The sequence below is a fragment of the Nymphaea colorata genome, chromosome 9 (assembly GCF_008831285.2).
Source record: "Nymphaea colorata isolate Beijing-Zhang1983 chromosome 9, ASM883128v2, whole genome shotgun sequence".
Lineage (NCBI taxonomy): Eukaryota > Viridiplantae > Streptophyta > Magnoliopsida > Nymphaeales > Nymphaeaceae > Nymphaea > Nymphaea colorata.
In genome coordinates, this window is record NC_045146.1 from 23271438 (window position 1) to 23283626 (window position 12189).

The following is a 12189-nucleotide window of genomic DNA, read 5'->3' on the forward strand; positions in this document are numbered from 1 at the left end:
GTTGTAGATATTATATATTCTGTATGTACTTTATGTTCATTATATGTTCCTTATCTACTGCTCATATATATATATAATATTCTGCTGCATTTTCTTTTACTCAATCCATAGCAAGTGATAGATGCATGCGTTAAGGTCATAAGTCCAGCCCTTTAAACCGCGGATCTAGAGTTGTTTTCTTAACAAAAAAAAAAACGGTTTTAGCAGGTCCAGACGTTAATGATATACAGAACCGCACCCACAAACCAGTCATGAACCAAATGCATGGAAAATCGGATTCCGATCACATTGGATGCAGCCAAAAAGACAAAACCCTTACACATGATCACATTCATGTGTTGCAACACTATTGCTTACTCTTTTTTAAGTTCCCAAATAAAGTTGTACCACTCTATTCATACCATACGTCTGAAACCAGTGATAGAGCTAGAAAAATTGGTTGAATGAGTACTTGTTTAAAATGCTTAGCACTCGTCTCAAACTGAGGGGGGAAAGAAAAGAAGATTCTTTCACTGCTACATCACCTATTAAGAGTTACACATTCTGACCATTATTTGGTTGTATCCAGTAATTTTCTATTCGATTACTGGCCGTTAACAGAAAAGATTATTGATCAAGATTGTAGATTTTCTTTAAAAATAGATTGGGGAGTTATATGATCGGTTAACCAAAAGCACTTCCTACTCCATAAAACTAAGTTTTGAATGCTTTTGCAATGGCTAGAGCTATTTTACCAATGGCAAAAGCCTCTTGCCTCAGACATGGTTTTGCAAGCCTAACTCAAGTTTTCCTCATTGAAATCAAGAAAGGGAAATGAAGAAGGCAGATGATTTCACCATAAACCAACAATTGCAGGACTACTTGTTCTATAATAAAGTTGCCTGCATAAATAGAATTATGCAATGAGAACAAATTAATTTGATACGCCAATGTAAGAAGCCCTTCCAATAAAAGGGAGAAATATACCACCGCACGAGCAAGAGTCAGCCCTTTTTTTGAGAATTGTATTGGGGGTCTTTCGTGAGTCTGCTAGCTCAACCAGCTATGTTATGCTTTTCGGAGTAAATTTGTACTTTAAGGCCAACAGTGAGTAGGCCTTACGAAATACCGTAGAGCCCCTCAAAGCGCGAAAGGTCTAAAAACTAAGTATGGGTTTGGATACTTTCCACCAATGAGAGAAGCCTATGGGTGCCCACCAACAACTAAAGTTGGTGCTTCACAACTACTCCGCTGCCCTGCGGACAGCAAACAAGATTGAAGAGCACACGCAATGACCCAACACTATGGTGACAGCCTCGTTAAACAGCCATTATTTGCACCATTAATTTCTCTTAATCTTTGTTTCCTTTGAGATTTCCTTTTGTGTTGGAATCTTATTCCTGCAAAGAGATAGCACACAGTTACTGATTAAGATAATGGGATGCTTCTTCCTTTCAGCTTCCTGAGAACAAACTACATACTGTCCTTGCAGGTCGATATTTTCATTTGTTCCCAAGATGGTGGTTGCCTTTTAAAAATGGTCGTGGGCTGTTCGTGCTCGTGCAAACAGAGACGCACAGATTGACCTTGAAAACTGTTAAGAAAATTTATCTTATGCAAGGATGCAACTGGTCTATATTCTGTTTCGATCCAGCCTATGCATCGCTCATCTTCATCAACTTCTATCCAATTTAATTTAGATTCAGACCCTACATCCAACATTTTATATGTAATAAGGCTAGTTATTTACAGGATCTCAATCAGATGCCTTACCCCAGTTCGATTCGATTGCAGAACTGCTTACTGGACCTCTGAATCTGATCAGTTGAACTTATATTTCATTGCCACATAAATCAGAACAGTGATTTGTTATATTTGATCTATTTACATCCCCAACTGCTATATGGTTGGCAAGCTAGGACAATTTTTAAGCAATTGTAGAGGATTCGTTCGACGGTAAAGGGGGTGGGTATTCGAAGTTGAAGGTGGGTGAATTTCACATCTTCAATGAACGATCGTAAGGTTGGTCCACAAAGAGAAAACAAAACAAAAGTAGGGGTTTCGTTCCCTGACAGCGACAGTGGATTAGGATCGATTTCTCGGCACCATTAATCATGTTAAACAGGAGATTACCGTCGATTTGGAAAATTGGTAGTGCAAGCTCACGAGTCAAACCCTTTTTTTCATGAGAGGCAACGTTAAAGTAGCAAGAAATTAAAAATGTGCCTACGAAAAGCTAGCTGCAAGTAGGTACATGCAGCACTCCAGGGGTGACTTGCATGAACCAATTAGATTTTGACAACCACCATCCTAATAATTCTAGCTGTTATATCTGTTGCTTATTCAATGTGGAGAACGAGAAGGGGAATGACAAACTTTTAGGTTAGAATCATCAGAATTTTTGGTACTCGAAATCTAGTATCTCACATACATGTGTGTGCGTGCGCGTGTATGTTTTGGATTTCATAGATCCTGATATAAATTCAAGCCGTTTTAGATTTGGAGTTTTGAAAAGTATGTAATATTAGATTTACGTTTTCTCTTCTCAATCTGTAAAGCCACATGGTGTTCGATTTACTTTCACTATTTGCACTGTGGCCTTCTTCAACTTGAAGTCCTTTTAAGTCCTATTCCCCACCCAGGTGGGCAGAGCTTTTGTTGTCGATACTTGCACTAGGTAAGTAGCGAATAGCGTTACTATTAGGTCTAGTGCTTTTTGTTCTAATTAAGTTAGGCACCGATTATTAACTTTTTCGATCAAAACGAGCGACGATTCTGGGTCTAAATTGAATTTTTTGCTCAGCTTGGTAGGTAAAGATAAAATCGGCCGAGTAGGTACTAGCACATTGTTTTGAACTTCAGCATTGTGATTGCGACTGAAGAAAACTTTCGCTGCAAGGACATTGGTGGCTGGTTGCTAGTCGCACATCGTCTTGAATTTAGGTGTTCTGCAATTGCAGTTACAGAAAAATTAGATGCCTACCATATCAAGACTTTTCCTGCGCAGCTTTCCGCATGGTTGGTTCTCTTCCAATCTAACCGACTGGGCGATGCTTCATCCTCTTGCATCTAGGCAAAGATGCAAATAGAGATCCAGTGTCCTTGTCATTAGGATAATCACCTTCTTCACATGTAAATGATTGAACCACTTAGGATCTTCATATGCATCAGCGTAGGAATCACCCGCCGACAGATACTGTGCTCTGTTGTTAGCCTCGCAAAGTAGCAGGTAAAGGTTCCTTTAGGAAGGTCAAGACTCTGAATGGCCAACCAACAAGAGTAAGGTGAAGCAGGAGACACCAAAGTCGTTAAAGAAGCAATTGTGCTCATCAATCCGCCAATAGAATATAAAGAACATTGAAGATCACAAGATCTAATCAAGTCAGGGGGGAATATAAGCCTTTTCTTATCTCGAAGCAAAGGGTAACAAATAAGAGTGTAAACGAACTGTTCGAGAAAAAAAAACTTTTAAAGTTCTTGATATGTTTTTATCTTTAGGGCGAAATAAGGCATATTCCTGATGGCGCGTAGGTCCAAAGATAGAGATTCCACTGGGATAAATGGATTTCTGAAATCCTTGCCTTGTTCGACTCGGGATAACCACAAACCAAATCACCCTGATTAGGAGTGCAAAATAACCAACCAGCAATCACATCTGACACAACAATGCACTTCAGAATCACCTTCTGGCGAAGTTGATTTGGACGTTGCTTACCTGAAGATCAGTAGGCAACCTTCGCCATGTGGGTAAGAATTAAGATGTCGATGCAAGATGGAATCTAAAGGCAGAGCCAACAGTCAGGTTTTTTTCTGACAGGTTACAGCACATAATTCAATGTATGCCCCAAGTTGGGTTGGTTATGTTCTCAGCAGTCCAGAAATAATGAAGGGAAAGATCAGAGTAACAGTTCAACAATCCAAGACGTTTGTAGAAAGCAAGACAAAGCATTGTCAGACGATTGCAAGCGAACACATAGAAGAAGCAAGAGGTGGGGCACCAGGTTTAAAAGTTCTGCAGGCCACCAAAAGTTTCAATTTACATGACGTGTACTTGCTAGTGCGTAGCAGTACCAAGTGTGAAAAGTAACAGCACCCAACTGTATACAGTAAATGCCTTATTTCTTGACATATCCTAATCCGAATTTACACATTCTTTCTCATCGGCCAGGAATTCCTGGACCCATCTCCTGTCTACAAAAGGATCTCTTTTCCATGCTAACTCCATCATATTCACCTCTTGCCATCGCCATGAAATAATTGGCTTGACAGGCCCCATTTTGGTACCATCACCAACTTGACAGAGTGGCTCAGCAAAATCCAGAACAACTTGATTCGCCATCTTGATGCAGGATTTGATAGTGCAAGATGACAACTTTACGGGTGATGCCCCATTCTAACTTGACAATGCACAACCATGTAGAAGTAATAATTTGTAGTCTCTCATGGACGCCGACAGGAATGCCAGAAGAGATACATGTCCTAATGATGTATTTAAGTACCGTCACCCATAAAACAATGACAGGAACCGAAGGATGCAGGGCTCTCCAAACCATGAAAACAAGGTTCTTCGCCAGTGTAAAGTCGTGAAGAAAGCATCCTTGGCTTTCCATTCAATAGGGGCCTGACTCATCCATCTTCGGTGTGTGCTCCTGCAGCCATGCTAGTTTAGGAACGTGTGGGTCCATTAATACTCCTCGACAGATCCAACAATACTAGCACAGCTCAAAGCAACATTTAAAGATCAAATATCAGAGGAATGGTTTTCTACATTTTCAGTTGCAATTCCAAATTTTAGCACCTGCCCTAATTTGGTCAAAGCTGATCAGGTGGACCTCTTGAACATAAGCTTCCAACTGATACATACATTAAAATGGATGCTTGATGTAATGCTACAGCAGCTTCCCACTTGTTTCCATGACCTCTTGGTGCTCACAGGCTGGGAAAGAGCTCAGAAACGAATCAATTCTAATGAGATGATGGCTGCAGCAAGTTAAGAAACCTTCTCACGCTCTCTAGTGATCCGATCTAGTTCAGTGTTTAAATCCAGTTCCTCATATGCCTTCAGAGAAGTTTCTGCAAATTTAGCCATTGCATCAAATATCTGCTTCAGACTTGCTTTTAAACCGCCTAATGGAGCTGGACGGCTCTGCTGAACTATCTGGTTGACGCTGGATAGACCACCCTCCACTGGAAGAAAAACAACTTTCTTGTTTAGGGCATCCCATGCCTTCAGAATTTTCTGCTCATCCTTTTGTAGAGCTTTAATCCCTCTTTCCACATCTTTTGGTGAGTACCTGGACCCTAACCGGCCACGCTGAGCAGCACTATGGCGCTGCCACTGCTGAAGTACAAGAACACTAAATGTCCGCATTGCATCAATAACTTCCTTCTCTGAAATATCATAAATTGCCTGCGACCAGCGGTTACAGACTACAAACACGGGAGGAGCACCAACTCTCCCAGGGGAAAAAGGCACAGGCCCATCTGGTGTTTCCTCAGGCTCATAATGGATGCACTTCAAAAGCCAGCTATTCAGTGCTTTGATATAACCCTTCTGTGTAGCAATCCACACATAAAAACTAGATATCCAATTAAGCATCTCCAGTTCAAGCCTTACAGTGACTCGCATATGGGAATCACTGGATATCGCACCATCTGCAATGAAATCAATATTTTTTGCCTCCGATATGATTCGACACTGATTCCGATGGCATTCCAGCATAGTTTTCCACATAGTCACCAACCTAAATGATCACAGGTAAACAAAATAATATGAGACTCAGCTAGTCTAAGGATAACAAGTAACAGCAGATAGAAGTGATGTAATGGATACAAATGCCTTCGTTTAAAATGGAAACAAGTAACAGCAGATAAAGTGATATAATGTGTAACAAGCTCCATTTTAAATGGAAAAAGGATACAGAAAATTAAAAAAGACATACCTAAACATGGCACCACCAAATAGGCTATGCACACAGAAGACGCATGCATTAACCACTCAGAAATTCAGAAAGGACACTAAAATGCCATTCTCCCTCTTCTTTGTGCAGGCAAATGTTTACACAACCCGTGCTCTAGGTGCAACATTACCAGTATTAAGCTATCAATAGGAGAAGAACTATCACAACGTGCAGGAAAGATGAGGCTACTTGTTGAAGGTTTGATAGAAACCATTTCTCATCCTTGGCATTTACCTGGGATTAAGCTTCCCTTGAATTCCGATTAATCAGACAATAACAGTCAACTTCCTAAAAGGATCTATTCCAGGCATATTCATTTGCACACAAAAACAAACTATCCTACTGAACATTTCTGATGTTAGAAGGAGAAAAGAAAAAGAGAGAGAACAAATGATGCTATAAATGAGCATCAACAAATTAAGAAAGCCACATACTGGTATACCAATTTTATCTTTCCTAGGTAAAATAAACATGGTGTCATTCCAACTGAAGAGCAAAAATGTACTACTACGTCTGATTTTTTTTATACATGTTAGTGTGAAGATACTAAAATTTGGACATCCATTTTCAATGTAGAATAGAGAATCGGATCTTCCATTGACTTATTTAATATAGGAGAGCAAGTTATTCTACAAAATGTAGGAAGGGGAAAAAGAAAAGAAAAACTACTAGAAAAGGAGAAATAAACTGCATACCCCTGTAACAGCTCCACAATTTGGGGCCATAACTCTTCATCCCTAAGTTTATTTATCTTAGTAGACACAGAATCCACAAAATGAATTGCAATCCTTATTTTTGTGGACAAGTTTCTGATCAGTGTACGAGTTCTTTCAACTTTATGGGCCTCAGAACCCCTTTCATTCATTCTTCGTAGCTGTCTGCGCTTTCTTTCCTGGATCACACGCAACTTTTCCTCAGCCTGCAGAAAGAAACAATGTCAAGAAATTAGACAAACAAGGACGAGGAATGAAGAAGAAAAAAGATGATTAAATCTTCAACATGAATGATGTCAAACACACACTTCTACAAAGCTTCAAACATTCATTGTAAAGCACTAATACAGTAATTGCAACATCTGGGTTTGCCACAAACGGAAGGGTTGCCTTCCAGACACTTATCAGCCTGCATCCTGAAGGCACGTCATATCATAAAGCAACAAGATAATCCAGAGCTTTGCATGTACTAAAGATGGTTGGTCTCCTAGGAATGATCCCACAATTTCTCAGATTCCCTCTTGGCTAGGACCACCAAAGCTAAGGAGAAACAATCTTTTCTAACATATGTCACATAGACACTTCTAATTGGTCAATACACATGCAATATACCAGCACTTGCCCGCCCACCAACACCAATGTATTAAGGAGAGAAGGAAGCAACTACTCATTGCCTTCTGCAAGCTTCTAGAGAAGGGAGCAGCGTATAGCTAGAGAGAGAGAGAGATGTCTCATGGACCAAGGTGTATCGCTAGCCAGAAAGGGTACCAATTTTCACAGCCACAAAAAGCATAGCAAAACACGGTGAAGAAGTAAGCATGAAAATAAATAAGGAAATCATTCCACAAACTTATAGCATATGTCTGACAAATAACACTAAAAGAGTTACAAAACATGGAAAAGAAAACACACACGTTCTTTAACTGATGGTTATTAATCATATTTAACAAATTGGGTTGATGCCATCATCCATTATGAATTAACAGGTTTCTTAGGAATTTGATATGGCAAAGGAAAGTACTATCTGATCATCAGTGGAATAATCAGCGAGATAGCTTTTCCTGGTTCACCCTGCTGGTTCTGCTAGAAGACGAACATAAAATGACCTAATTAGTATCATCTACAATTTTTGACAATTTCAGTAAAAAAAACCTGCTGGTTCCAAACACAAGAACTGAAGAAAGAGCAAGAAATTGAAACTCAGACTAAAAGAAGAGGTGATTTGCAAAGGTAAGGAGTCCAAAAAGTTGGGATGAGGGAATAACTTAATCAAGCCCAAGCTGTAAGACTATGACGCCTTCAACTCCTTAACCATCAAACATTAGATCAACAATTTAATATTTTCAAAAAGAATGACACAAAACATCATATAAGTTCATCAGTACTCACAACATCAGCTCAAGGAAAAAATAAATTATTAAAAATCTTATAGACCGTATCAAACAAAGAAGTCCCCATGAAAGAGGATCTCTTGCAAGTTTTTGGACAAGAAAAACATAACAAACAATCACAGCAAATAGCATGCTGAAATCAATGAAATCTTATCGGGAAAGGAACACAACTAATAACAACCTGAAGCTGAGCATCATCCAAAGCTGAAACCCACTAAAGCTTGACAAGACTATATTACCAGTACTAGGCTATTTGTACAACTTTACATGTGAATATCATACCTTGACTTCCTCAAATAGCTTTTTCTCCCACATGTAAAGCTTCTCTAAGGTTGTTGACAATTTGCGTGTCCTCAACCATGTCACGTCTTCAAAATCCAAAAGAGCAGGTGAAGAATCCTCGGCAGAAGATGGAAGCTGGGCAGTTCTACTTTTGGATGTGGAAGGCTGTGAAGATAAAATTAATGGGGGAGCAATTGCACCAAGCATCCTCACAGAGGCTGAAAATGCAACAAAGGGGGGGTCCCAAGCAAGAAAAAGAACATCAGGTGCATCTCGAAGGGGAGAAGTTCCAATTTAGGTCACCAAAAGCAGATTTCAAACGTCTATTCGTAAGCAGCAATTGAGCTAGGAGACATAATTTATCCACTCCCGCATATGACAATCTCATGTATTATCTAAAAGGCATGATTAAGTAAACTTATACCAATTCAACCAAGGGAACTGTCCGATAGGATTGCAGCGCTTGAAGTAAAATAGAAGAAGACAACTAAACTAAAGACCAATTTCTGAAATGGAACTCACAAGTCTACGAAAGAAGATTACTTCCGGTGAGGCTATAAGTTAAAAGATCAGGATAAACGAACCTTTGTGCACAGCATTTCTATGGCGATATGGCAGCTTCCCTACCTCCAGAATCACTGAGACCTGGTTGCCAGATTCAGCAGCCTTGTCAAACTGAGCCTTTATATGCTTCATTGCCTCGAATGCATCATAAGACCGAGGGAACTCTGCCGCATTGGTTCGCTCAACCGGCTCATCATTCTCAATCACATTCTTGTCCACCATTTCTGTTCCATCATCTTCTCTATACTCGGAAACTGCGGTTGGCTTCCCCTGATAGGCCGACTGATCACCACCACCCACCTCCTCATCCTGCAGGACCGAATCTTCTGCCTGGAACTGAACATTCTTCTGACGGTACCAACCAGGATGACCCGTGAAACCATCCGAAAACTTTTTCTCGCCATGAATTTCCTTCACGACCTCACTCTGGCTATCCTCCTCCAATTCAGGAATCCCCTCTTCTTCCCTAACCTCGCGAGAATCTCTACTGCCACCATCGCTATATCTTCTCGGCGTATAGGGGGGGTAGAATCCTTCATAAGAATAGAACGGGTTCAGGAAGTCCCACGTCGAGCTCTTTGCTGGCGGGGGCGGTGGTGGGGCGGCCTGTTCTCTTCGTAAGGGTATGAAGACGAGGAAGCCCCCTGTGCAGGGTAAGCGGGAGGAGGAGCCTTAGGCGGTGACGAGGATGAGGGGCCGCCAGCACCTCCGAAGAAGACAGGAAAGCCGAAATTGTTCGAGTAATAAGGATAGGATTGCCCCCATTGGACCTCCGGCGACTGAGGTCGCCCTTCGTAGGCTACCGACTGCATTGGTTTCGAACGCATGAAATACTGGCTAACCTTCTCCCCGGACTGCAGCTGCTCCTCGTAGGCTACAGACTGCATCGGTGTCGAGCGCATCAAGTAATGCTTCACCTTCTCTGGCGAGTCCCGACCCTCACTATAAGCTACAGACGGCGTCGACGTTGAAGGCATGTAGTATTGGTTCACCTTGGCTGGCAACTGCGGCCGCTCCTCATACGTTGTCGATTGTGGCGGCCTCGAGCGCATGAAATACTGGTTCATCACTGTATATGGTGAAGGGTATCCGCCATAGGCATCCATCATATTGGGTTCTTGGAACATTGCAGGAGGCGGTTGTGACTCTCTATTGTGGTGGTGGTCGTGCTCGTGATCGTGATCGTGGTCGTGGTCGTGGTCGTGGTCGTCGGACAAGGACTCATCGTCATCGGAATCGAATTGCAGATGGCCAGAGTCCGATCGACCGTGAGACTCGCCGCCTCCTCCGCTCTGGGGCGCAGAGGCGCTCGGAGACTTCGGCTTAGGGAGCGGAGCAGGGTCGGTTTTCCGGTGAGGAGGGAGGGGGAGCACCGGCGAGGCCCCGGGGGAGACGTGGTCCGAGTCGAGAAACGCCTCGAGTGCAGCCCCAACCTCCTGGAGGGACCGGATGTAGCTGAGGTGAGCAGCCGAGAGGAGGTATCGCTGCTGCACAGCCTCTTCGATGAAGCGCGTCCTCTCCCTGCAGAGCGACACCACCGGCAAATCGTCTACCTTCGACCCCGAACAACCCATCGTCGGAAAACCCCAGAAATTCTGGCCTTCTGACACGGAAACTCTACAAATCCTCCCCTGAATTCACATGGGTAACCCCGAAAAAGCCCCTTTTGGCGACAATCTTCTTCTATCTACAACACCCACAAAGCCTTTCCCCTTTCCCTTTCCACTCTCCTCCTCTCTAGGCTTCGTTACTCTGTGTGTCTCTAAGAACATTACCGCCACCAAGGTCTAGGGTTTCAGTGAAATTGGGACTTTGGTAATTGCAAGAAAAAAGTTAGTGAGGATTAATGCAGGTTCAGTAGAGAGAGAGAGAGAGAGAGAGAGAGGGAGAAGAAGGAGAGAGAAAAAAGGCAGTTTTGGGAGGAGAAAGAGAGAGAGGGGAGGAGGACAGAGTTGAGAAGGGGAATCTTGCCAGCGGTGAAACCTGTCGTCGCTATGCAGCAGGGGCCCATGAGTGGGTACACTTTATCTGCATTGTTGTGTTTTTAGGCATTAGCTACTATTCTTCCTCCATCTCTCGCACCTGTTTTTAATGGAGCTGCCTCTATGATACTAAGATCTCAATAGCATGGATTCAGAAGAATCAGAACTATAAAATAAACAACTCACAAATCTGAAGTTCGTTTAGTGCCGTGTGATGGAGAAGGGATTAAGCAAGATCCTGGAACACATGGTGTGACTGAGGTGAGACCTTGACTTTTTAAGACGCCCACCACTCTGCACGTCTTCTACTCAAGAGCAGGAACTATGACGGAACACGATTCTTCGGGAAATACTTCCTTAAGACGCATAATACAGAGAGAGGGAGGGAGTACCCAAGTTGGCTTCCTCTGCCTTTTGCAGAGTCTGATTGATTGACATCTTTTACCAAAACCATGGGGTTTATCAGATGGTGATGGCAGTAAGACGCCTAGCTAATTCTAGTATTCGTTGCTGCGAATCGACCGCGTTTGGTCGGTAATGGAAGTGTAGCATGGGTATTATGAGACCTTCCAAAAGTATAAATAAAATTGATAAAAAAAAAGAACAGTAAGTTAAAAAAAATAAAAAACAAGGAGAACAGGTAAATTTGGTGGGGGCAGGCAATATCGGTGCCGTCATGTCCCTACAGTTGAATTAATTCGGATACATGGGCAGTGAAACAGTGAACAGTAAACAAAGAGAAAGAAAGAGATTGCAGTCATGGTGTCAACTCCACTGACGTTCGTTCCCGAGTGGACAGGAGAGTGGTTTGCGCTATTGATTAACAGAAGGTAACCAAACAGAAGCATAGGAACGGAATGAATTTGAGAAGAATAATATGGACTGCCTAAGATTCAGTCTACCCCAACAACGACTACCCACGACCATATTATTATATTATATGATGAACGTTGTTGATAGGGGTGAATGACATAAATAATATAGCTAAGTGTAGTTAGCATAATTGCTTCTTCCAAGAAGACCCAAGAGAGATATATACTGAACACATCCCCACCTGTAACTCAAACACAGATGCCCTGGATTGGATATTAAACCATGAATGGACCAGGACCAACTATCTAAGGTGTATAATTTATTAGGCAGGGTCCCAAATCCCTATACCTGGCTGTAGTAACTGATTGGTACCTGGTTCCCACACTCCTGCGCATTCTCTTGTTTGGCAGAAAAAGAGGGCACCAGGTTCTTGCAGTTTGAATTAAACAACACCATATATCTCATGTCCTGCTAGAAAATATCCCTGAATTTTTCTGTTTCTGTT

General features: G+C 42.1%; 1 pseudogene; it reads right to left on the minus strand.

Annotated features, from left to right (window-relative positions):
- Window positions 1-3953: 3953 nt before the first annotated feature.
- On the minus strand, window positions 3954-11192 carry LOC116260170 (protein ALTERED PHOSPHATE STARVATION RESPONSE 1-like; annotated as a pseudogene).
- Window positions 11193-12189: the final 997 nt, after the last annotated feature.